The following is a 26422-nucleotide window of genomic DNA, read 5'->3' as shown; positions in this document are numbered from 1 at the left end:
CGACACACACACACACACACACACACACACACACACACACACACACACACACACACACACACACACACACACACACACGCGCACACACACACACACACACACACAGTACTCCTGTGGGATTGGTGTAAAGATAAATTAATAATTGAAAGCCAAACTTGCTTCAGGCATGGCCTGCTGCCTTGAAATTAATTTTTTATAAGCGAGCAGATCTGTCTTCATATCCCTCTCTCTCTCTCTCTCTCTCTCTCTGTGCCATCATCTCTCCGTTCTTTCTTTCAATAACACTTTTTTTAATCTCCTTGCTTATCTATGCACAAGCTGAAAGTTCACAAACACTCTGACTGATCTGTGTTGTAAAACTGGCTGTACTCTCTCTTTGTAAGCTTGATGTGCTCGTGTGACGGGCTGACGCCGTCTCGTGTGATTTTCTCAGCGTGTGGTGTCGCTGTGATACCATCTGATGCTCCCGACTGTTTTAGTATTCTGATTTTGTCTCATTCATTTTATACTATTGATGAGCTGGTGGTGTTCTGCTCGGCCAATCAGGCTGAGACGTTCACTGACTGCTGAACAACCCCGGCTGGCTCTACATCTTTTTCTCGGTCGTGCCTGACTTCACTGTGAGGGAGGGGAAAGAAAGAAAAACCAAAATCACATCCAGAACAGACTGTTCTCTATCTTCATCATTTTCAACCAGCAGCAGCTGTAAACCAACTGTACACGACCTGCTCAGCACCAAACAGACACACTGAGAGAGTACAGAGTGCAACTTTTAGCAGCTGTAAGAGACCGATGTTTTCCATACAAGGTGTCAGAAACTCCGACGGATGAAATATGAAGAAATGCAGGAGTGCATTATAAACGGACATGTCTTTCTGTTTAAAAATATGATGTTTTATGACTGATTTTAAAAGCCTGACAGCTCTCTGGCCAATAACGCACTTTCCTATGTGGTTAATTGAACTTGCTGGATGTTCAGGAGGTCTCTGCACATTACCTGCTACATATCTATCATGCACCCATTAAGCACATTGAGGCACCTTGCTAACCAACTCAAATAATCCACCTTTTTAATCATATATGTTAAAAAAACCTGACATGTTAAAGTAAAAGATTCAAAACTGGACTTCAGTAACCATAATGGAAGTCGCTACATCCGTCCATACAGCGGAGGTCATGTTGCACTTTCTAATGCACTCAAATCTGGAGTGTTCACCCACATTCACACCTTAATATTTGTCTTTAACCTCCTAGGACCAGGCGTCCACATATCTGAACATCACATTTTGGGTTTTCTAGACCACAATAATAAATTTTGCTCTACAAGGGCCTGATAGCCTCTTCTCAGAAACTACATCAGGTAAAAAGATAATTCTTTGTTTTTACATCCATCAGGCTGTAATCAGTAATCAGTCCGAATAGCAAAGAGAAATTCGGGTCTGAGGATGTTAAAGATACTGTCAGTCCCTTATTTGAGGTTATGACACAGCAGCTAACAAAGGCTAACAGGGGCTAACAGCAGCACTTACTGACAGAAAAGTTAAGGATATCCTCAGTATCACTGTCCTCAGACAGATTTCAGTTCAGTGTGTGAGTGCAGCCCCGAAGTGGACAAACATTAGTTAAACCAGCTTTAAGGCTGGTCTTTTGTTTCTGAACAAGTGCTGCCTACATTTCTACAAAATTTACAGTTAAAACTTTTCTTTGGATGTAATGTTGGTACTCAATGGAAACTTTCTTGTAAATCAAAACTACCTACAATATGACGTGTGCAGAAAATACTGAAAGAAACCTGAAAATTTACTATGAAGATGAGTCCTTTTTCCTGTCTCACCTGTCAGGACAAACTTTACATTTTTACTGTAGCTCCACTGCCCGTAAGGCAGTTAATTAAATTAAATCATTAATTAAATGATGTTGTGTTTTTATTTTTGTTGATTAGTTATGAAGTGTCTGAAAGTGGATTCATTAGGCGACATATTGTGTGAGCCCGTCTGCAGCCTCTCACGCCGCATGATTGTGGAGCATTTTCACAGATGACTGTTAAGGACTATTGTATTTAGACAATGTATTTGCAGTGCTAAAACAAACAGTTAACAAGGGTGGTGTGAGGCTGCACATCCACCCACCAAAAAGCTCGCTGTAAAGGTGTTCAAAGCAACTTTGCCCGACAGGACAGATCAAAAATCAAAATCAAAAATCTGATTCTTACATTATTGAAAAGACATCTTGAAAAATGTATCCATGTATTTATGCAATCAGTTTAATTTGAAAGCTACATTTTCCTCATCCTCATACAACAGGCAGACCCACAGGGGTGCATCAGCCTGGAAACAACACGTTTTTACTGTCCAGAGGCTCATGCTAAATTTTCAGGTTGATGTGTGTGTGATGTCAAAAAGGGGGTCATATAATCTGCATCGACTGCAAAAGTTAATCTCTTCTAAACTCAGTTTAGTTACAAAACAATGATGTAATCATGCACCCATAGCTCCTGACTAAACCTGCCAATAAACAGACAAGCAAACCAAACCAATCACGTAACCTTACCCTCAGTCCAGGAGGTTAAGTGCAGCTTTTGTGCTTTCAAGTGACACTGTGAAGGCAGCTGAGTTAGGACTCATGGTGAGACTTATAGATGAGGTCAGATTAGACGGACGGCTCAGTAATTATAAGGGACTGTGTGTCTGACCCCTTCTGCTGTTATGTTTAAATATTTTAACTGATGGACGATTTTCCCTCTTAATGCAGTGAAGGTGCTAGATGAGGGCATGATTTTCAGGTCATTGCAGTAATTATTATTGCAATGTCTGCACATGAGTGTGTGTGTGTGTGTGTGTGTGTGTGTGTGTGTATTCATATCTTTGTGGGGACCAAATTGGAAGTTTACTATACTTGTGGGGACCAAAATCCTGGTCAGGGTTACAGTTAGCTTATGGTTAGGTTTAGGGTAAGGGTTAGCCATTCATTTTTGATGGTTAGGGTTAGGGGCGAAGGAAAGCATTATGTCAATTAGATGTCCCCACAAGATATGAATACCCAACGTGTGTGTGTGTGTGCATCAGGCGTTTTGCACGTACCTTTGCGTGTGTTTGTGTTTAAGCCCTGCAGCTGGATTCACCTGTCAGAGTGTGACAGCACAGCTCACGTTAGCTCCTGGCCGCTCGCTCCGATCCTCCTCGACGCTGCTGCCAACTTGGAGCTCAGTCGACCCTCATCTATTCACTTCCCTCAAAAGCTACTTTTACAAAGTCGTGGACTCGCATGTTAATTTAATGTCCCATTATGACAAATTCACTTTGTGGGTTTTGACAGCCAGTGTCAGTGGTGAGAAAGAAGTGAGCAGCCAAGTTAAGTTGCACTAAACTATTATTATTATTAGTTTGTTAAAAAGAGATCACACAACTATCCTTTTGCAGAAGAGTGAGAATGAGATGAGTGTGTGCTTCTTCTGTCTCTCATTGACCAGCTGCCTAAATAGTCTGATGAAGCTGCTGCACGCTTCCACCAAACAGTACGATAAAATAAGCATGAAGCTGGTGAGCATAGTGGAAATGTGTCATGCTCGGGCTGAACAGGGTCTTATCTTTCTTAAACTATGACAAGATATCCACTTTTTCCTGAGGTATTTTTACAGGTGTTTAATGATAACGATCACCGTGGCCGGACAAGCATCTCGTAATGGTGATCATGCAAGGCCAAGGCTCACTGATGCATTTGGGTTTTCTTGTGTGTGTCGCTTACCTGGGGAACACCTGGCACCAGGGTGCACTACGGGAAGAAGGCAAGCTGGTGGAGGTAGTGTGATTCTTTGGGTGACGTTCGTCTGAGTAATGGGGCCATGTAGGGGGGGGGGAGTCACAACACAGTCTTGTTATCTAAGGAAGAATTTTGTTATTCCCGTCAGTTTTTGCCTTGAGCATCCAGCTGGCGCCAGGGGGGCCGCATGAGATAAAGATGGTAGTTGTTTTGGTTAGTGCGAACAAACTGCTTCCAATTTTACAGTAGGTCTAATGTCTGTCACTGGTCACCAGGTCTCTCAATTCCCGTTGTTCTTCTCCAAGGTCTTATCCATTAAACAAAGTCTGAGTACTCACAGTCCTGCCCATCGTCTATCATGTTCGCCAGCCTTGTGGGATTTTGAACAGCTGTAGCTGCTTCTTGTTCTTCGATAAGACAGGTCCAAGCCAGCTCCAATCAGCCAGAACTCTGTTATCGTGGTTCCGAATTGGTAGATGTCATCAATGTCCTCCATCAAGAGTGTCGCAAGACACATGACGGAACCGACCATCGAGTATCCGGCAGCAAATGTCTCCGCAGGACAATCAGGCTCTCCCCGGCCCAGGAGTTTTGTCAGTTTCGTTAAGGGACCAGTTGATCAAATCCATAATTCTTCTTTAGGTTTTTAGAGAACAAGTCTGGGAGACTCTTAGGGTTAGAGAATAAGCAAGACTATACAAGAGATAAGAAGACATGAGAAGCCAAGCAGGAAAGATAAGAGTCAAGAGCCAAGAATGTGTCAATTGATGCAATGCCGGTCATCACAGAACAAATGAGTAACACTGACAAATGAAAAAGAAACACTAAATTTATATATCATAAAACTACACAATTTATTGTATTCTTACTTTTGCACATGGGAATCGGGCTCATTCACATTCCATTACTGACATCTTTGTCACACAGCCACTGCTCTTCCTCGGCCGTGGGTGCCGGTTATGGCTTTAATATTAACCTAAAAATCTGTAGCTTAAGTCACTGCCACCTCTCAAACTGAAAAGGACTTGCTGCCCTGCACACTCAGGGCCTTTTTACATGCTGTGTCGGTCTCTTCTTCCTCCTAAGCAAACGCGACATCATCTTCTCTGTTGCTGTGAGAATCAACACTCCCAGTGCTCCACCGCTTTCTTGTGTTCTGTTTCTTGATCAGCTGTTACATAGCAGTTCCCGTTTGGGGAATACTGAACTTGTCCTAACCTCCAAATGACTGTGTGCTTGGATGTGTAAAACAGAGAACTGTTTGCTGATGCTAAATGCCGTGAATGCTGTGATTTCAATTTCCTGTGCTGCTAACAAGTTCCTTGAAAATTCAGTTCGTTCCACAAAATTAGGCTATAAAGTCCAAACTTTTTACAGGTGTGATCTGTCAAACATTTTCACGCTAACTCCTGTGATTTATCATTGTCGACACATAGAAACTCCAAATGATATTCATTGCAAGCTGCAAGAGAAATACAAACACAGTACACATGGGTTAAAATGCCTTGATGCATGTTTTCATCCAGGTGAACAGAATCAACTTTTTGGAACATTAACACCGACCGACATGAATAATCAGCACAAGCCTCACAGTCTGGTAACACGCTTCACTTGTTTATTAATTATTATGAAGATGATTGTGAGTGAAATGTACAACAAACAGAAACCTGAAGTGATGCAACACACCGAGGTGTCATGTTTGCTGCAGGATTAGTGAACCACAGAGGAAGTAAACATACAGAGCTGAGTCTAGGAGCAAAATCAATAATTCATTTTTAGGATTTGTTCTGCTCTGCAAAGCTGACTATCATACTGCAGCACTAACCTGTGTCTGTGTTCCATCTGTTTACATGGCTACAACAGCACGAGATGATGCTTTAAGTTCCCACTGGGGCCAGACGTATAGATTTTTTCTTTTATTGCTCTCTGGAGTTTCTATCCTTGAATAAATAAACAGCAAAGTAAAATAAATTGATTTCAGTATTTTTTCAAATGTTGGATAAGCATTACGTGTCTTTGCTCATCATTTAGTATCTACAATCCAAAAGCTAATAGGTGCTGTGCGAAACTGTCCTATAATAAAATGTATTGGGTTACACTGAGAGGAGGCGGGGGTAGATGGATGGCTCATCAGTAAATGTGACTTTTAGAGGAATGCTTAGTCATAATGTTGGCTAAAAACAAATTAAGGTTTTCTTTTCATTTGGTCTTTTATTCCTCTCAAATTTTTACTTTTCCTACTTATGGAGCAAAATGTAAAGATGTGCTTCCATCTACAAAAAGGAACAGATATTGCTAAACACAAATAAAACAGAATTCATCGTAAGGTAGACTCTACTATAATACATACAGAGAAAAACCCAACAATCATATGACCCCCTATGAGCAAGCACTTTGGCGACAGTGGGAAGGAAAAGGAGAAACCTCCGGCAGAACCAGGCTCAGGGAGGGGCGGGCCCATCTGCTGCGACCGGTTGGGGTGAGAGAAGGAAGACAGGATAAACTATTTTAGTGTAAGTGCTCTGAAGGGCAGTAATAAAGCTCCACAGTGTTGTAAATGTACCTTGTTATGGACCTCATATCAAAACATCTATCTCTTTAACAAACACTTAAGCGTTGTCATAACTTTGTCTTTGCTCTAATGACTTCTTCAGTCATCATATTAAGATCCTCTGTATTCTTCTGGGTCTGCTGGAGGTCCTTTCCATCCCCACCTGTGCCTGAGGCTTGCCGTGCAGCTTCCCCAGCTAACTTTGCCTAATGAATAGTGAACACTGTTGTCAAGCACGATCAGGGGGAGCAGCAGGGAAGCGGGTGAAGACCAGGGTTGGAGAGAGGTGAGGGAGTTTGGATCGGATGGTTACGATGATGAGGAAAGTAGTTTGTGTCAGAGTCAGATCACATTTGCTGCTGAGTTGAAAAAGTGCATTCGTTGAATCAGTTGAACCTGCAAAGTAATGAAAGTTGATTATTGCCGACCTATGATATACAGTAAGATTTGAAAATGTTTAACGTCTGTTCCACCTTCGCTGTGACGTGTCATCAGACCAGCTTTGCTGCGTTCGTCTGAATTTATGTGGAAAATACTTCAAAAATTTTGCTTCTGTCACATCACCAATAATTGCTGGTGACACAGTGCTACTGAAAGGCTTGCTTGTCAATATGTCCTCCATGTTTTACAGATGATGTATCTTAAGAGCACAAGCTGTTATGACTCTTATTCATTTATTTATTTATTTTTGGTATCATTCTGGTTCAGGTTGATCTTTGTTTCATCTTTAAAATATGGTTGTTCCAGAATTGGTCAAATCTGGCCCTTCTAGTCTTCTGTTTTTAAGAACGATACGTTTTTCTGACCTTTGCTGTGAACGTTCTGTATTTTTTCATGTCTCTTCTCTTTAAAGTAGATTTAGATGATGATTTATCGTCAAAGAGCATCTTCTTCGCTTGGCCTGAAATGTGCAAAGGGCCTGTGGAGAGGATCTAGCAATCCTCCACCACCACAGATCTAAGAATGTACCAAATTCTTAACTGTTCACCGTTTCAGAAGCTCTTTGTCTGCGTTCATAGGAAAGTCATTGGAATCCTGAAAAACAAGGTGGGTGACATAAGTAATGATGTGAGGTACTAACTGAAATATTTAAATAGCTAATTAAAAGAATGAAAAGAAAGTAAAGTACAAAGGTGCTTTGGCTTGGCTTGTCCTTACTCTTTTTAAGAAGTCACGAAGTTGGAAATTGTTATTTGGTTTTCAGCAGAGTCGCATCCATTGATGTGCACATGTGTGTCTGAGGCACATTTTCACTTCATGTTCATCTGTGCAAAATAACACATAACTGGAGCAAAATGAACTGTGGTTCAGCCAGTAGTTTCCCAATCTTTATTCCAGCTGCATTTCCTTTTCTTTGTGGCAGTTTCCATCATATTCAGCCAAAAATCTCCAAAATTGCAGTGGCTTCAATTTTCCCCATTTGGTGTAGGATAGGCAGGGCGGTAATGGCCTTCCCCGGTTTCTTTACTTGTCCAGCAGACTTTAGAACGGTGCTTCACTCTCTCACTCTCGCCTGCTTTTTTCTTTCTCTTCAGTTTTGTACTTACCCGCCTGAATCCCACCTGATCCAAACCGCTGCTGTAGTACTTACCTGCAGATCTTCCTTGCTAGTCATCATTTTGATTGGTTTTCACTGAAAAATCCTAAACTTTTGGAAGTCTTTCGAGTCTTTGGCACACTCAAAATGTCGGGCACAAAATATGGGATGATGGATGAGGGATGGAGATGCTGTGCAATCCACACTAAGTGGACACTTGGTCACCGTAGGTCAGTCACAGCTTCAAAATGCCAGACCTTGAATGAACTCCAGACATTTTACTGCATAGTTCATAAACAAATGATAAATAGTTTAAACCTGTCTGTATAATTCTGCAGCAGTCAACGCTGTTTTTTTTATTAATCTCCTTAAATTAAAGTCAAAAGTCAGAAATGTATTTGCATCGTGTTTCTTCGGCTTAAGTTGTGGTGGTGTACAGAGTGCAGGATGCATGATGCACAATACATGAAAATATTTTGGCCCTGCTGCTCTGATACTGGAGACTTTTTTCCATTTGCAACATCTACTATTTTATCGTATGAAAACTAAAAATGAAATCTGAAATGATTCTTGACTTTTTGCTGGTAAAAGTTCATCTGGGCAGCTACGAGGAAATAACAATCAGTGGTGATAAGAGTTTATCAGCTTCAATCAGTGGCAGCTGGTGATTATTTACCTGCATGGTTCTGCAGGTACTGAGGAGATATCAGTGTTGTTATCTAGCTTAGTGCATTAAGCTTTGACACCAGCTTCAAAAGACTTTTATATCACTGCTTCCCAGTTTTGAGCCGATAAAATCTCAAAGCACAAAAATAAATTTGAAGAAAAAAAATCAGACAGCAACTCAGCGGCTTTTATAGCTCTGAATATTTAATTACTGTACTGAGCTTCATCATCAAAAATAAAAATACCTGGTCCGAGTTGTGTAAAAACACACAGCTTTGAAAAATGATCAAACATGCCCTGAGTTTGATGGTGAGACGGTAAAAACATGCAGCTTTTGTAGTGTTTTGATGACGATGATGTGGCCACAAAGCTTTGTTACATATTCATGATGCTTGTAAATGTGCTTGGTGATGAATTACTGAGGCTCGCCTTTAGTTATTCTTACAATGTACCAAACAAACAGATATGAATGTCTGTGTGGACGAAGAATAAACCTGAACCTGACTGAGCAAACGGGTAAAATAACTTACTGGAAGATTCTTTGATCTCAGCACAATCAAAGCTGCTGAGAATAAAAGTTGTTGCTTATGTCTTCAATACTGTTATGCCCTGATTCTCTAGTTTTGTATATTGTGACTTCTTTGGCTCTACTGGGACTAGTATTGCTATACAGTTTGTAACGGAGTGAGTATTACAACAGAACAGCAGAGATATCTTTCATAATATTTTAAACCTAAACTATAATTTCTTTGGGTAACTTACTGCCACAAAGTTGTACATCATGAAAAATTGTGTTTAAAAATCTTCTAGCTCCTCCATGTGGGGTTTACATTATCTGTACATCATCTGTCTCCATTAGAGGGGGGTGGATTCATCCAAATATTAATAATATTAATACCAATGCTAGTATTGATATCATAAAAGTAATGGAGTGGTAGATTTGCTTCTGTCCTCTAAGTTCAGTATGTAAATAATTTGTTTAAAAAAATAAACCTCAGACATGCGCCATGAAAAAGGCCTGAGCCTTGTGCTGACTCTCATGTTTTATTTATAGCCCATACAAAGAACAGAAGCTCGCCCAAAGTGCTTCAGAGACAGATACGTTTACATGGCAGGTCTCCAAAGGTCTCCCCACACCTTTTATTACTTGTCCAGTTTAAGATCACACCAACTAAACATTAAAAATGTCACTTATTAAAATGTGTTTGTCATGGAACTGAGTCGGTGACCCAGTGTTTTGTGTTTAAGTTATATTCTTTGATTATTGTTATTCGTGTTTTTGGTTATCTTTATTCTCAGTGATCTTAGTTCTCCTCCTTCAGTGTTTATCTTGGCCTGTGTTAGTCTCTGTTCCCGTGTCCCACGTTTCATGTCTCTATGTTCCCGATGTCTCCCCAGTCACTGTGCTAAGCTTGCGTGTCTTTAGTCTGGGTTTCTTCTGTGTGTTTCCTGTTTTATTTTGATAGTTCCTTGTCCTGTGTTCAGTGTATCCAGTTTTGCTTCCTCCTGGTCTCATTATATCAGATTAGTCGCAGCTGTGTTTCCCCCCTGTTTCCCATTCCCTCATTACTCCCTTGTGTATTTAAACCCTGTGTTTTCCTCCTTTTGTTGTTTACCCTCATTGCTGTGTCGTTCCTCTGTGCTATTAGTAATTTCTTAGTTTGAGTTCTGTGTTTATAGTTGTTAGCTTGTTTTTTTAGGTTTTTTGTATGGATATTTTGATACCTCCCTTGGTTCATTCCTTTGTTTTTATTCCTGCATTTGGGTCCTACATCCTGCCTGCCACACAGCTAATCATGACAGTGTTATTTAGAAAGGAATCCTCTTTTAGTCTCTTGGAAAACACATTTCTCAGCTTGTTGTCCATCCCATCATTCCTCACGATTCCTCAGAGGATCACACATAAACAATGAAATATATGAAAACACAAGATCTCCACTTGTAATACTAGTCCCATACAAACAGGGTTAGTTCTTTGTGGATGGATGATTCAGACACCATGAGTTTGTTTTGAAGCACCTGTTCATTTATATGGTTACAAAGTTGCACTCATCTTGGTGCAGAGACTGTGTGCAAAGTTATCTAACCTCACTGAACCTGGCATCAGTCATCTTTAGGACTTTTATTTCAGCCTTCCGATTGTGATCAAACTATAAAGTAAATGCAACACACATAAAAAGGTTAAAAGTAGTTTAAAACTGCAGTGAGAAGGTGGGAGGTGATCCAGGGCAGTTGCTTCTAATTTCACTTGTGGTCCTGCAGAGGGAAAAATAAAGCAGAAGGTTTAAAGGCTGCAGATGCAGCGTGACAGTCAGGATGATGGACGGCTGGATGCTTTCACAGAAACTCCCTTTATTCAATTTTAATGTGTTTGTCTGAAGATAGAGCAGGGCCTCCTACTCTCTACTATGAGGAATACATAGAAATTAAGTTTGACATAATTACAGTTAGGTTAAAACACAGAGGTTAGATCTTTTGCTACCAGGGAAACCAGACTCGCCTTCTCTGTGTGATTTGCCAATGCCACTTGTCCACTCAGTCACCCTTGATACAGAAAAAATAACATGTGAAGCAGAGAGAGGATGATGGAGGTTTAACAGAGGAGGATATGAGGAAGGAAGAGAAGGAAGGAGGATATAGGAGAAATCGAGGAAAGGCAGAGAGGTGGTGAAGATAACAGTATCGCAATACGAGTGTCCCTGTGGGGACTTTTCAAATGTGAGGCACGTCTCAAATCTTGGTGTGCAGAGGTGTTTGAGAATAGCAGTACCTGTCTGCTTATCCAGTGTCATGTTCTGTAGTTCCTCTAACATGGAATCCCAGATTAATATGTCCAGCTTTAATATGCATGTTTACATCCTACCTACAGAACGTGTGCAATTCTTTGATCACTTGATTAGCAGGTGTGCCGACAAATGGGCTAAACGGAGTGGTACTTATACAGCACTGGAATAGAAACGTGCTATCTATCATTTGTAGCACATTTATATAAAGATGCTTTCAAAGTTTTATTGTCTTATGCACAGTAAAGAAACAGGTACGACACAGGTGAAACTAACTACATCAGACACAAGACTCACCAAAATAAAACAGGAAGCAACAACTGAATGGAGAGACAGGATCAACCTGACCAAAACACAAACACAGAGACAAAGACTAAGACAGACCAACACGTTCTCACTCCCTAAGCGTAATATTTTGCGCTAGGGGACAAATCCTCAACATTTTACGCTTTTTGGATTACATAAACCCGACAGAAACCAAGAACTGTTGCTACAAGAAACCCCTGAGTTCAAGACACATGAACCATGGCAAGTACTTTCATATCCATGAAGCTTATGTGTGAGTTCAATAAGGAAGATCTGGATTCACTCACCTGTCTGCTTTCCCAGGTGTCTGGCTGCCTTTCTGTTCTTTTACATCACTTCCACTTTCCCACACTGTAAACCTCAAACCTGCCGTTGTCCAATCATCTTTCTGCCCACCTTCTTTAAACCAATCAGTCTCCGTTCTGCATACTTTCAATCTCACTGCTCATCTCTCATTCTCCTTGCAGCCCAACTCCTCTCCATATCAGCCTCATGCAGTCACTCCATCCAAGCCTCCATCTTATCTTCAGCACCACCAGCGTCTAGACTCCGGGAGGGATTCTGCCCCAATTTCCATCACTGCTGGGATTTCATTCTGCTGTGATGAGCCATCAGAGTCAGAATCGCCAAACAGCATGACTGAACTTTTCTATGTCAATAAAAACTGTTCAGTTCCTTCTAATAATCTGTCTGCATTGAAATATATTGTATATTTAGTGACTTTAGTTACAGCCTCCGTCCGACTTTCTTAGTGTGCATTGCTTCAGCAGCCTTTGTAGCCCAGATTGCAGATTGATTCATTGATTTGCAGCCATCCTGCTTGGACATCTGCCACATCAGCGGTCCAGAAAGCAGTGTGGGTGATGCTTTGTAAAGAGCACCTCGTTCTTGAGTTCATTCTCGTGATTTTCTGTGGTTGCTTCCTAGTTTGTTACCTTTTCTTCCTCCTGTTACTCGTTGAGTCTTTCTCCGAGCACTGGGACTGCTCAGTTGGTTTGGAAGGCTGACTGGTTTGGGTTTACTGCAAACCTCATTAAGTTTGGTATGAACATAAACTACAGTAGGTCTGTATATTTGAGTTAGAATCGACACTCTCTCTCTGTCTCTCTGACACCAGCTCTCAGCATTTCCTGGGTTTCTCTTGCTTTTCCACATGCTGCCACTCATCCATGTATACATCACACTGCCGACCAGCTGGAGAACACATCCTCTTTATTTATGTTTGTAAATAAACCAGACTCTGACAAATGCACCTGTTTGATTTATGAATGCATCTTCTTAAACCAAGCACCCGAGCATCGGCTGATTACATGGTTCTTCGCCTTCTTGTCCACTTGTGGTCACTTCTAGCTTGAACAACATTAGACTGAAGCAAAAACGCGATCACTGAGAAGGTAGGTGACATCATATTGGCTACAGTGTTTTATTTCAGCATTTTACACTGTGTAGCTACAGGCAGATGACCAGCAGCAGGAAACAAGAACGCAAAAAATCCTTGTTATTAGGAGCCCAGCTCTATGTTTTTGCTCCAGAATCACTGCGAGAGGATCTAATGGTAAGAATCTAAACATCTTTAATGGCTAAAACTTTTGCACAACGCTGGACAGTATATAACATGCTTACAACAAATGATGAGTATCATTAAATATTTATGTGCTTGCTCATAAAGGGTCATATGATTTGAGTTTTGCAGAGATGGCGAGTAAAGGGAATGATTAGCCTGGTTGTGTCGTGTTCAGTGTTTCTTTTCTCTGATGCTGCTGTTGGTGCGAAGCTTTCACCGGCTCAGTTTCTGCTTTCCTGACAGATTATCTGGACCCTAAAGCTCCTCAGAAACTCGCTCTTTATGTTTTCATATGGTAATGACTCTACAGAACTTTGTCAATATTTGACTTTATGTAACCTTAAGATTGTTTTGGTTCAGTCAAATGAAAGCAAGCGCGTGGTGTTCGGCTTGTGAGTGATCTGAGAGGAGCTTACGATCAGTCAAATCAGTTCAGCGCTTTACAGACGACTGACGAGTTGATAATAAGACACAATAATACACTTTAAAATCACAAATCCCCTTTGAGGTTGCATCAGGAAGGTCATTTGGTATAAAACTCTTGGAACGCTTCTGACAAAGGAGCAACTGAAAGAAACTTCAATCAATTTAAAAGGCATCACAGTAAACTGTATTTATAGGCAGTGCAGTAACAGTGCATATAACACTATGAAGATTTAGACAAGAAATAGAATTGATAAAAATCATAATGATAATGAATAAATAATGTAATGATAGATAATATACATTAAGTCTTTTAGGCATATTTCAGGCCTCATATTTCAGGCCTGCTTACAAAACTGAATGACTGGATGAGAATAAGTTAGTGTCAGTGCTTTCTGCCTGTGCAGCTGCTCCTGGAAAAACCTGGAAACTCATCTAAAGGTCATCACACCTGTCGGGGCGCTGAGTCTATGACCCATCATTTTGAGTTTGTTTTGTATTTTTGATTGTTTGTGATGTATCGGAGAAATGTTAAGTTCTAGTGGTTATTATTAGTATGTCTTAGTTAGGTTTTAATCTAATTAGCGTTATCACTCATGCTTCCTTGTTTAGGCGTCATTTCCTGTTTCCTGTGTAAGTCTGTCTTGTCCTCTATGTGTCACGGTCTGCCAGGGCAAGCCGTGTGGGAATTATTTAGGACCAGGAAGCGGCAGCTCAGGTGCAGGTGAGTATTTATTAAACGTAAGGAAATACAAACAACAATGGCACTGGGAACATGAAACTGGAACCTAAACTGGGTAAAACTAACAAAACAAACCAGAAACGACCGAGGGGAAACAACACAGAATGACGGAGGGGACTAACGCAGACTAACCAGCAACCACTAAGACAGAAGACACGACTTAAAAACACTCAGAGAACACAGGGAGATTACACACAGGTGGGGGACACAGCTGGGAGTGATTAACGTGACGAGACTAGGGAGGCAAACTGAAAACACTCACATAAGAGGCAGACCTTCACAATAAAACAGGAACTTACACATGCAAGGACACAGACTAAGAAATGCAGACTTAACAAAGGAAAACATGGCAGAACAGAATAAACACTAAACAGAGGAAAAGCAGCACCAAAATTACAATAAAAGAAAACACAAAAACGCTGGGTCAAAAGGACCCAGGATCATGACACTATGTGTGTCTCTTAGTTACGTCCGTGCCTCGTCCTCCTTATCTGTTCCCATGTTCCTCACCTTGTGTTCCCTCCCAGTCTGTCATGTGTTTCATGTCTGTGTTTTCCACGTCCTATTGTCAAGCTCGTGTTGTCACAGTCTTCGTCTCATTACACTTCCTGTTTCATTTTTGACAGTCTCGTGTTTCCATGTTCGGTGTGTTTAGTTTAGCTTCCCTTGTGTTTCAGCTGTGTTCCCCATGTGTTTCCACTTCCCTCATTACTCTTCTGTGTATTTAGGTCCTCTGTCTCCCTTTGTTCAGTGTCGGGTTCAGTGTTTAGGTTCATGTTCATGTCATAGTTTTCATGTCTAGTTCTAGCTGTCCCCAGTTTAGTTTATCATTTAGTCTTTGCCTCTTCTTGCCTTTGTTTTGTTTGTTGATATCAGCCTAAATAAACGGCTCTCTTTTTGTTCTCTTATATTTCAGTTTTGCCTCACATGTGCTTTGCCTTTGGGTCCACACCACAACACACAAGCTGCTCAGCAGTGGCAAAACCACATTTTTACTGCTATACACTAAGGCAGTGGCTGTGTCCCAATTCAGGGTATGCACGCTTGAAGTACGCACACTACGCGTACTACGGACGGTGCGTACTATAAGTACGGGAAGTGCGGAAGTGAGAGGCTTGTGAAATGGGACGGTCTAGCCTTCGTCGCGCTGTTCAGGTTGCCTAGCAACCATGATACTAACCGCGAGAAACGTGTCATACAGCATCGTGTGACAGAAATGAAGGAGAAAAAATGTTCTGTTGGTCATTCATTTTTGTCATGACATCACTTTGATTAGTTGAGTATCTGAGGCTGAGACCACGGGACTGTAAAACATGATTGTTGGGCTTCATTTCTGTACTGAACAGTCATTTCAAGATTAGTTAGTAAATAACAATTAGCTCATGTTGTTCATGAGACTAAAATCATCTCACTGTGGTAATGTAAATATAATATGGACTATATAATATATATAATATAGACTACATGCCTTTGGAGCAGAGGATCGCAAGTTCGATTCCTGCCTGGGGCGTCTGTATCCAGTAAGGGTCCTAAGGCTAGACCCCCTATGCTAAGCGAGCCTACCGCAGACATGAGCGAGACAGATAAATATGAAGGCATGCCGGCTCGGACGTCGCCCGGATCAACAAGGTCCGCGTCAGGTGTTGAGGAACCAGGGCACCCTGACGACAAGTGGGCTACTGGAATAAGAAGGCATCGGTGGGCAAGAGACGAAAACAGGGCGTTGTTGGAATGCTACTACGCAAGTAACCCTGGTGGAACGGGCTACATGAATAGGATGAGGGACCTATGGATTCTTCGATACCCAACATCCACAATGACGGCAAAACAACTAGTAGCTCAGTGTTCCAACATTCGAAAGAAGGGACTGCTCTCACAGCTAGAGATTGACGAGGTACAACATAAATGCTACGGCAAGGAGGAGTCAGGATGCCAGGTCAGGGGGGAGATATCATCACCCCACCCGAGATTTGGTACATAGCCCCAAGTGCGATAGGAGAAGGATCGTTGAGTGCGAGAGGAACTGACCTGAAAGATAGGATCATGGCCAAGCTTGAAACCTGGATCCCCCGTAGCCGGTTACCAAGATTACGTGAAGTACCCTCAGAAGGTCTGCTAGATTATGTTAATGCAGCACTACAGACGATACCTACAACCACGATTACCGACACTAGCAAGCTGATCTACTTTACGGCAGCAGTGATCAATGAGATGCTTGGCTACAAGTTGAACAGCCACAAGGGGCAGTACCCTCCATGGAGAAGGAGGCTAGAGGGCAAGATCAAAGTAGCACGGAGGGAGGTTAGCCAACTAACGGAGTTGCAGAAAGGTGCGACAAAGAAGGTGCATAAGAAATACAGCAAGCTGTCCATACCTGAGGCCTTGGAAACTGCCAAGCAAAGACTCACAGCCTTGGCCAGCCGCTTGAGGAGGTACACCAGAGAGATAGAAGGCAGGAGAATAAACCAGCTGTTCTCCACAGAACCAGCAAAGGTGTACTCTCAGTGGCAAGGGAACAATAAGAGAACAGCACCACCAAGGCTGGAGACGGAACATATGGGAGAAGGACGCAACCCATAACGGCAATGCTCAGTGGCTAGTGGATCTGAGGGAAGACCATAGCGACCTCCCTGAACAGGGTCCAGTAACCATCACAGTGGCAGATATCCAAGAAAGGGTCTCCAGTATGAAGAGTTGGACAGCACCAGGGCCCGACATGGTTCACGCCTACTGGCTGAAGAAGCTGACTGCACTCCACGAGCGTCTGGCAGCACAAATGAACCAGCTGCTAGTTAACGAGAGACACCCGGAATGGCTAACCGAAGGTCGGACGGTCCTGATCCCCAAGAACCCCAAGAAGGGACCGGTCCCATCCAACTACCGACCAATAACCTGCTTCAGTACTACATGGAAGCTCCTGTCAGGCATCATATCGGCTAAGATGAACAGGCACATGGGTCAATACATGAGCGGGGCACAGAAAGGGATTGGCAAGAATACCAGAGGCGCAAAACACCAGCTACTGGTAGACAGAACAGTCAGCCGAGACTGCAAGACCAGACTGACCAACCTGTGCACAGCCTGGATTGATTACAAGAAGGCCTATGACTCAATGCCCCACAGCTGGATACTGGAATGCCTAGAATTGTACAAGATCAACAGGACCCTACGAGCCTTCATCAGGAACTCAATGGGGATGTGGCGGACAACACTAGAGGCCAACTCCAAGCCCATAGCATAAGTCACCATCAAATGCGGGATCTACCAAGGAGATGCTCTGTCCCCACTGCTGTTCTGCATAGGCCTGAACCCCCTCAGTGAGATCATTAACAAGACTGGCTACGGATACCGACTACGAAACGGAGCGGTTGTCAGCCACCTGCTGTACATGGATGACATCAAGCTGTATGCCAAGAGTGAACGAGACATCGATTCACTGATCCACACTACCAGGCTATACAGCAATGACATTGGGATGTCATTCGGACTGGAGAAGTGTAGTCAGATGGTAACAAAGAGAGGGAAGGTAGTCAGAACTGAGGGGATTGAACTACCAGAAGGCAACATTGCAGACATAGAGGACAGTTACAAGTACCTGGGGATCCCGCAGGCAAATGGGAACCATGAAGAGGCCGCTAGGAAAGCTGCAACCACCAAGTACCTGCAGAGGGTCAGGCAAGTCCTGAGGAGTCAGCTGAATGGTAAGAACAAGATCCGGGCCATCAACACCTACGCCCTGCCCGTGATCAGGTACCCTGTTGGGGTAATAGGCTGGCCAAAGGAGGAGATAGAAGCCACTGACATAAAGACAAGAAAGCTCCTGACCATGCATGGAGGGTTTCACCCCAAGTCCAGCACCCTGAGGCTGTACGCTAAGCGGAAGGAAGGGGGCCGGGGACTGGTGAGTGTCAGCACCACAGTCCAGGATGAGACAAGAAACATCCACGAATACATCACGAAGATGGCCCCAACTGACAGTGTGCTCAGTGAATACCTCAGGCAGCAGAAACCCAAGAAAGAGGAGGAAGGCGAGGAACCATCATGGAAGGACAGGCCCCTGCACGGTATGTACCACCGGCAGATAGAGGAGGTGGCTGATATCCAGAAATCCCACCAGTGGCTGGACAAAGCTGGACTGAAAGACAGCACAGAGGCACTAATCATGGCAGCACAAGAACAAGCTCTGAGTACAAGATCCATAGAGGCTGGGGTCTATCACACCAGGCAAGACCCCAGGTGCAGGCTGTGTAAAGATGCCCCAGAGACAATCCAGCACATAACAGCAGGGTGCAAGATGCTAGCAGGCAAGGCATACATGGAACACCATAACCAAGTGGCCGGCATAGTGTACAGGAACATCTGTGCCGAGTATAACCTGGAAGTCCCGAGGTCAAAATGGGAGATGCCCCCAAGGGTGATGGAGAATGACCGAGCTAAGATCCTGTGGGACTTCCAGATACAGACGGACAAAATGGTGGTGGCTAACCAACCTGACATAGTGGTGGTAGACAAACAGAAGAAGACGGCTGTAGTGATCGATGTAGCGGTTCCGAATGACAGCAATATCAGGAAGAAGGAACACGAGAAGCTGGAGAAATACCAAGGGCTCAGAGAAGAGCTCGAGAGGATGTGGAGGGTGAAGGTAACGGTGGTCCCCGTGGTAATCGGAGCACTAGGTGCGGTGACTCCCAAGCTAGGCGAGTGGCTCCAGCAGATCCCGAGAACAACATCGGAGATCTCTGTCCAGAAGAGCGCAGTCCTGGGAACAGCTAAGATACTGCGCAGGACCCTCAAGCTCCCAGGCCTCTGGTAGAGGACCCGAGCTTGAAGGATAAACCGCCCGCAGGGGCGAGATGGGTGTTTTTTTTTTTAATATATATATATATATTACAGCAGTGAGCTTGAACTCTGGGTCAAAGATTAAAGTTGCAGTTATTTATATTTCCTATCACCTTAAATCTTCACTCAAAGACAAGTATCTTTGACAGTGCATATATAGATGTATTATATATAAGAGACAAATATTGTTCGTTTAATATGTTGGCATTATTACATTTGGCTCAATTCTTACATATATGTGTAAAAAGGAAAATGTACGAGCTGTGAAAACTGTTTCTGATAGAATGAAGAGTAGACTGATATATTAAATATTCCTTTATTGGGTGAGAAAATCAGACCATGTCATAACTGCTTTAAGTCATACAGAATAGATATCAGAGCCTTAAACAGGCTGACTTCTGCTAAATGGGTCAAACTGGGCAGAAAGTAAACAAACACATAACATCCTTATAGAATATGATGTAACACTATAGATCAACTTACCTCAGAATATATAAAGCATATAAACAATTACAGCAATATGATGCAACAAACACAGCAGTGCTACTAATCCAAAATACTCAAAGCTTCATAGAACTGAAACAAACATTTATTTTTAGCTCCATTCTGCTGCTGATACATACTTTAGGTTTCTGAACATTAAACTTGTTGCTGCCTTTCATAGTGTGTAACTTGAAGGCCTTGAGTACTTTCTCCCACACTGAAAACACTGGAATGATAACATTATTTGAACATTACCTAATAAGACTGATTCAGGACAGATAATTAGTTATGTTAAACTTTCCTAGCAGTCCTTCACAAACAGGGAACAGTCTGTCTATTCTCTCCATCTGTCAGCTGCTGCTGGCTCTTCCTCCTCCTCTTCCTCACACACTGCTGACTTTGTCCTGGTGGATCATCAGGGGTGCAAAGCCTCACAGATGATGTGCAGCAGTGGGTCCCTCAGTCTGTCCTCACTCTGGACACTTGCAGTTGTCACACATGGAAATCAAATGTGTGATAAGCTGCAGGATTCAAACACAAGTGTAACTTATAAATACATGTTCATACTTTTATTCTACAATCAGAGAGAAAGAAACAGAGAGAGAGTGCAGGACAGACAGACAGGTGACAGTCTCAGGTGTATACACTGCTACAAAACAGCACAAGAGAAGGAGGATTTAGTGTTTGTGTTATTACGAGTGCTAAACAAGAAGAGTTCCCAGATGGTACAGTGGACACATGTGTGACTCCTGTGATTAAAGCATCTTTCTTTCAGCTTAACGAGTGAACCGTCAGCTCGTTCAAACACACGTTAAAGTCCGTTTGGCTCGACACCACCGAACAGAGGCAGCAATATAACATAGCTAACATTAACAGTGCAGTGAATCCTGCTTGTGCCGTGATATTCAGGACTGCAAACCGAGCAGCATCACTGACTTTCAGCTTGTTGTGTTTGTGGATATATGACTGACTTTAATTATCCATAAAATCATCACATTCTCTGTGAGATTAAGGTCGACTATATATATATATATATATATATATATATATATATATAGGAGTAAAGGCTTTAAAACCAAGTTAACGCTGGAAGTGCAAACATCACTGATGTCACATAACTTTGCCGACATGTGGCCAACAGTAATGTTTTAATGTTCTTCATTATTAAACATTCGCACATAAATAAGTGACATAATATTCAGTACTTACTTTTGACAGTTCACTCTTCAGCCGCTCCCTTCTGCCGTATTTTGCGACAAAATTATCCACACCCACCGCTGCGCTATGAATTGTGGGATATATGGGACCACGAAGCGTGCACCGGACCACGCTTGATATTTGGGGAAATCGACGGCGCATTTGGAGTATGCATTTGAAGTACACTTTGAATTGGGACAGCCGTCGTCGTGTGGCGGTGACGTATTCGCACTTGAAATGCGTACTTCAAGCGTGCAGACCCTGAATTGGGACACAGCCAGTGTTTCCCAACCACTGTGCTGCGGCCCACAGGTGTGCCGTGGAAGATTATCTGGTTCCACCTGATTAGCACTCTAAGCGATTGGCGTGAGTAATGGGCAGAACAATTACATTCTCTTCCACTAGAGGGCAGTACAACTACCTGCACTAATTAAATGGATTGCCAACTGCCAGTAAAACAGAAGAAGATAAAGATGAGATTACATAATAGTCATGAGACAACACAAGGTATAATAACAATAGATAAATATTTGAAAAGAAAAAGTAGTCAATCTGACCGAGATGAAGGCCCTAGCATGAGTGGTGGTCAGAGGAAAGCAAAAAAGGTATAGTGGGGACAAACCAAACCAAGTCCGCTATGCCCCGTGCACAGGGAAAAATGATCAAAATGCTTTTTGTGACATTTTTGCTTGGTGGTGTGCCGTGTGATTTTTCTAATGTGAAATATTTGCCTTGGTCCAAATGTTTGGGAAACATTGTACTAAGGTGTAACAACTTATCAAATGTCACCTTTTATGGGGAAGTAGTTAAAAAGAAAAACACACAATAAACAATGTGTCCTACTGAGTGGATGTAACAATGCAGTGGCAGATGAAACCACAAAATGGCCACAATGAGACTACAAATTAGATCCAGTGAAGAAAGTAAAGTTGAAATGAAATAGTGGCTGTAAGGCGGGCTCAGTCTGAAATACACTAACCTACAAGTTTGATAAGAGTCTGCAGACAGTGGAAGGAGAGCAAAACAAGCCATAAAGTTTCAAGCCTAAATTATCAGGTGTAATTTCCACTGACAAAACAGTCCCTGCACTAAGTGATCGCGCTGCCCAGCAAGAGGAAAAGCTCCACAGTGAGTCAGCGCTTTGTCCTCTGGAAGTTCAGAGATTTGTGTTTAATTTCCCTGAAACTCAGGATATGTGTCTGAGGGAAGACGGCTCACTGAGTTACTGCCGTTTGTTGCACCTCATCAGTGCACTTGTTTGTACTTTATTTTGTAACTGTGGTAAAAAATAAAATAAAGTGCAGTTTTAGGTGGAAAACCATCAGAAAGCATATCTGTCTGTCGGTGAGTCGCAGGTGTACAGCCTGCAATATATTTTTGTATCCACTGCAGTGTTCACACGTGCAGGAAGCAAATCTGTCAAACTTTCTGTGACGACGCTTTGTCTTTATTTGACTTGTTAGTGACAGCGGGATTGAGTCGTAGTAATCACTGCTATTATTCCTTCCCAGTGTTCTTGGAGGTTCTTAAATGCTTCATTTAGTAAATTGTACTTTAAAAAAAAATGCTGCACAACACAAACAAATCGGTGTCCTCGCGCGCTGCTATTCATCCTGCAAATGAACAATTCAGCAAATGAATAGCAGCGGCTCTTTTCATCAGCCTCCGGTTCGATCAGTTCCCACATTGTGAAAATATCTTTAAAAGCTGAGAAGGTTTTACTCGAAATACTTTTTTAAAACATCAAAATGGGCACGTGTACCTCTAAAACCAGGACAATCAGGGACGATACACTTCCACATGAACGTGATGAAAGTGTCAGTATGCTGTCAGTCACACAGATGTCTCTGACCTTTTAAAAGATGGATGTCACAAAGAAACAGCAGAAGATTTGTTAAAGGTCTGCAGATATTTGAAGATAGAGTTATTTTTAATATATCAGATTTGTGCTGTAACGTCCAAATAGTCTGTGAACAACTGAATCGAATGCAGACGGTGTTGAAACCATATCCAGACTACCCACGACTCCCGTGGATTTCATGTGGATTTGACTCCGAGTAAACATATTCAGAGCTGATTGAACTCTGAGCAGCTGTTCCATCTCTGAGTTAATCGGCACAGAGTTTAGAGTCAGAATCAGAAGCATGAGGTATAAGCTTCTGTAACATAGAGCAGGTTTATTGAACTCTGATTTCTCATTTGTGTTTCTCTGTGGATCATAACTCGGAGATCCTGGGTTCAAATCATGAATCATGAGCAGAAATCATCTTGTCCACATTCAGCACATCAACGTGTTGTCTGTGAAGGTTCTCAGTCATCCAGGTCATCGTAGTCTAAGGAGCCTTCCAAGCTTCCCAAGCTCCTCAGACCATCAACATGTGTTCAGAAGTTTCTACAACAGATGAATGAATTTGGATTGAACTTCATTTTGATGCAACAAACTTTATTTCACTATTTTTTTCACGTATTTCTTCACTTTATTTTAATCTTCATGCAGCAGCTTGAATTGTATTCTTGCTGCGTGTGGTTCTTTGTATCTTGTAATTAGTTTGGGTTTCGCTGGGTTTTGTGTTATTTCTTTCTTGGCATTTCTTTTCACTGTTTATTTTGTTATTTTTATAATTGTAGGATTTATTTATACTCTTTTTTTTTCCGGTCAGTTGATTGGCCCTTTCGCTCTTTTCCACTTGTCTCTCTGGGTAATCAGGGTTTGAACCAGAGTCATCCAGTTACCACAGTAGCAGTTTTTTTTTTCTGGTGGAAACCAGTGAAGTCAGATAATATCAGCCTGCTCTTGCGGCTGCTCTTCCTTCGAGGTTTGTTTGGATCGTACTTCATGCCGGAGCACAGACAGTCTTTTTAAAGCAGTGTCGTTACAGCCGGCTGTGTATGCAGACCTCTGTGACTAATGCTGTGTGTCCAGGAGGAGGGCAGCTCTTACAGTGCAGTGCTCTGTACATGCCACTACTGTCTGTGTTTGTGAGGAGCTACTGAGGCAGAAAATGGGTAGAACACAGACAGAAGGAGACTAAACAGGTAATTGAATTGAATAAAGAATGAGGTAGAGAGAAAGAGGCGAGGCAGAAGAAGAAGAAATAGGAGCTAGAGGAGCAAGAGAGTTGGATTTGGACAGAAAATCACTATCACCCTCTCATCTGAGCATCATGTAGGTTTCTGTGTTTTATTATCAAAGAATGGAGCCTGTTGTATTCATTTTTTTACTCTTTGGTTATTAATTTAGTCCCATTTGTGTGGAAGGTCAGCGGTTTCAAGCACGGAGAGAAATTCTAAACTGGTGAATTAACCAAAGAACAAGTGATTGTGATTTAAAAAATGAGAACACTTTATATTAGGCTACAAATAACCAAATTAACCAGTAACGAGATGCTTATTAACATAGATATTAGCCTTCTGGCACTTCATAAATCATCATAAACCACTTATTGCTCCGTAGCTCATAAATCTACAGTCAACTCCTGAATGAGTTTAGAAATATTTATTATGAGTGTTACTGCTCTTACGCTGCTATTTGTGCCTCTTTTATTAGATATACTGGAACGTTTTCAAAGAGCCTGTGCATCACTGCACACTTACTGTGCAGCCAGACGGTGTTCAGACCCACATAAATATTAGTGACTATCCTAAAATTAATCATCCCCGCCTCCCTGGATTACAGCAGTCTAATCTACCACTGGTGGGACACCAAGGGATTCTCAAGGCCTCCTCCCAGCTGCACATGAAACATCTCACCAATGAGGAATCTGGGAGATACCTGAACCACCTCAACCAGCTCCTTTTGTTGGTGAATGATGGAGCTCTCCAGCCTGTCTCTGACGGGCATTTGGAGGAAACTCATTCCTGCTGCCTGCATCAGCGATGTCTTTGATTCGGTCACAAACACCCAGAGCTTATGGCGACAGGTGAGAGGAGGAAAGCAGATCGACCGGTGACTGAACCGTTTCATTTTCACGCTCTGGCTTCTTTTCAGTCGCACAGCATCCAGAACAAGAACAACAGTAAATCCATCAATCATAGCTCGCTCCTTCCATCGCTCATAAATAAGATCCAAAGATACCTGAACTCCTCTAATTGGAGCAGCAGATCATTCCCAGTGTTTTAGCCACAAAACACAAAAGGTTCACTGAGTGGATGTACAGAGCAGAAGGGACAGAGTGTGATGTGGCGCAGCCTCGTGGTTTGGATAAGATTTTGTTTCCACAGTGGAAATGAAGGAGGAAAGTCATATGTATCACCTGCCACACATGTTAGCCGGTTAAATTCAATTGGTGTTAAATACGTTGGGAAAATCACAACACTTGTCCAGAGAAAGCTGTTTTTCTCTGCTCGCCTGTAATCTCTTTGATATCTTCATTTCATGTCGTGAATATGCATGAAACAAGAGTGAGCAAAGAGAGAAACAAAAAAAGGGAGGAAGGTGGAGGTGTAGAGTTAGTGGGGGAAGAAGAATGAGGTAATAAGTAGTTGCAGTGTTATCAATACGTGTCCAGCTGACTGCCCGGCGCACCGAGCTGTGGTAATTTCTCAGCCGATTCATGCTTTTAGGCGGCCGTGTGAAGAGACTCGGCTTCAGAGTGGGTGTTAATCTCCGAGGTAATGCAGCCAGCGAGTTCTCCTTATCTCCCTCTGAATGTTTCACCTCAAAATTACCGCACAGCATCTCTGTAGAAGCAGGAGGCTGTGTATGCATGCTCTGAGGTCACAGTACAGAGAGGGAAATATATTTAACACTACCTTACATGTTGCATAAAAAGAAGTAAAGGATGTGACGGTTGGAGTTAGGTTGTGGCTTGCTGGTGCATGACTGTATTCGGTTGCTGACTTGATTAAACCCTTTGGGTCTTTTGTTAAATGTGAAAAACTTAAGAAATTGAGCTTGAATTATGGAGGTGGAATAACTAAGCAAAGAGAAATTATGTATGCAAATAGATGTGTTGTGCACCAGACATTTTTATGAGCACATAACGCCCATAAGGGTTTGAATCTTTCAGGCAACTCAAAGCTAAACTGAATCACTCTCAAAGCAGGCTTTCTGCTCATACTGCCAAATATTAATGACTACAGACTGTAATGGTTCAGACCGAAGTGAGACGTCTGGCCTCACAGCGTATGGTGTTTCATGTAAATAAAGGTTTGGTGGTTTGAGGCAAAAACCTCACTGATAGCGTTACTCAGAGCAGGTCACCGATGGGACGGGACCTCTGTTTGTCATGCATCGCTGTTTCTGTTGGATTTGTATTGGCAGGTATAGTGGCAGGTAATATACCTGAGCAAACCCATGGCAGCAACATGCATGTGTGGGAATCACTGCAGAACTAAATGAAATTTAAAGGCCTTGTTCTGTGTTTAAATCTACGCCGTGAGCTCGTTGTAATCCTACACCTGATGATCCAGAACCTAAACTATCATAGAAACTACACGTTGTGTCCATGCAGCCCATAACTATTGTGATTGGCCTCTTCAGTGCTCTTGATTGTGTTGATTGACTGATTGAGAATACTAATCATCACCACAGTATATGGAGTGTCTGCAAGTCCCTGGAGGGAGACCTGCA

This window comes from Pelmatolapia mariae, linkage group LG8 (genome assembly GCF_036321145.2).
Source record: "Pelmatolapia mariae isolate MD_Pm_ZW linkage group LG8, Pm_UMD_F_2, whole genome shotgun sequence".
Taxonomy (NCBI): Eukaryota; Metazoa; Chordata; class Actinopteri; order Cichliformes; family Cichlidae; genus Pelmatolapia; species Pelmatolapia mariae.
This window is presented reverse-complemented; position numbering follows the sequence as displayed.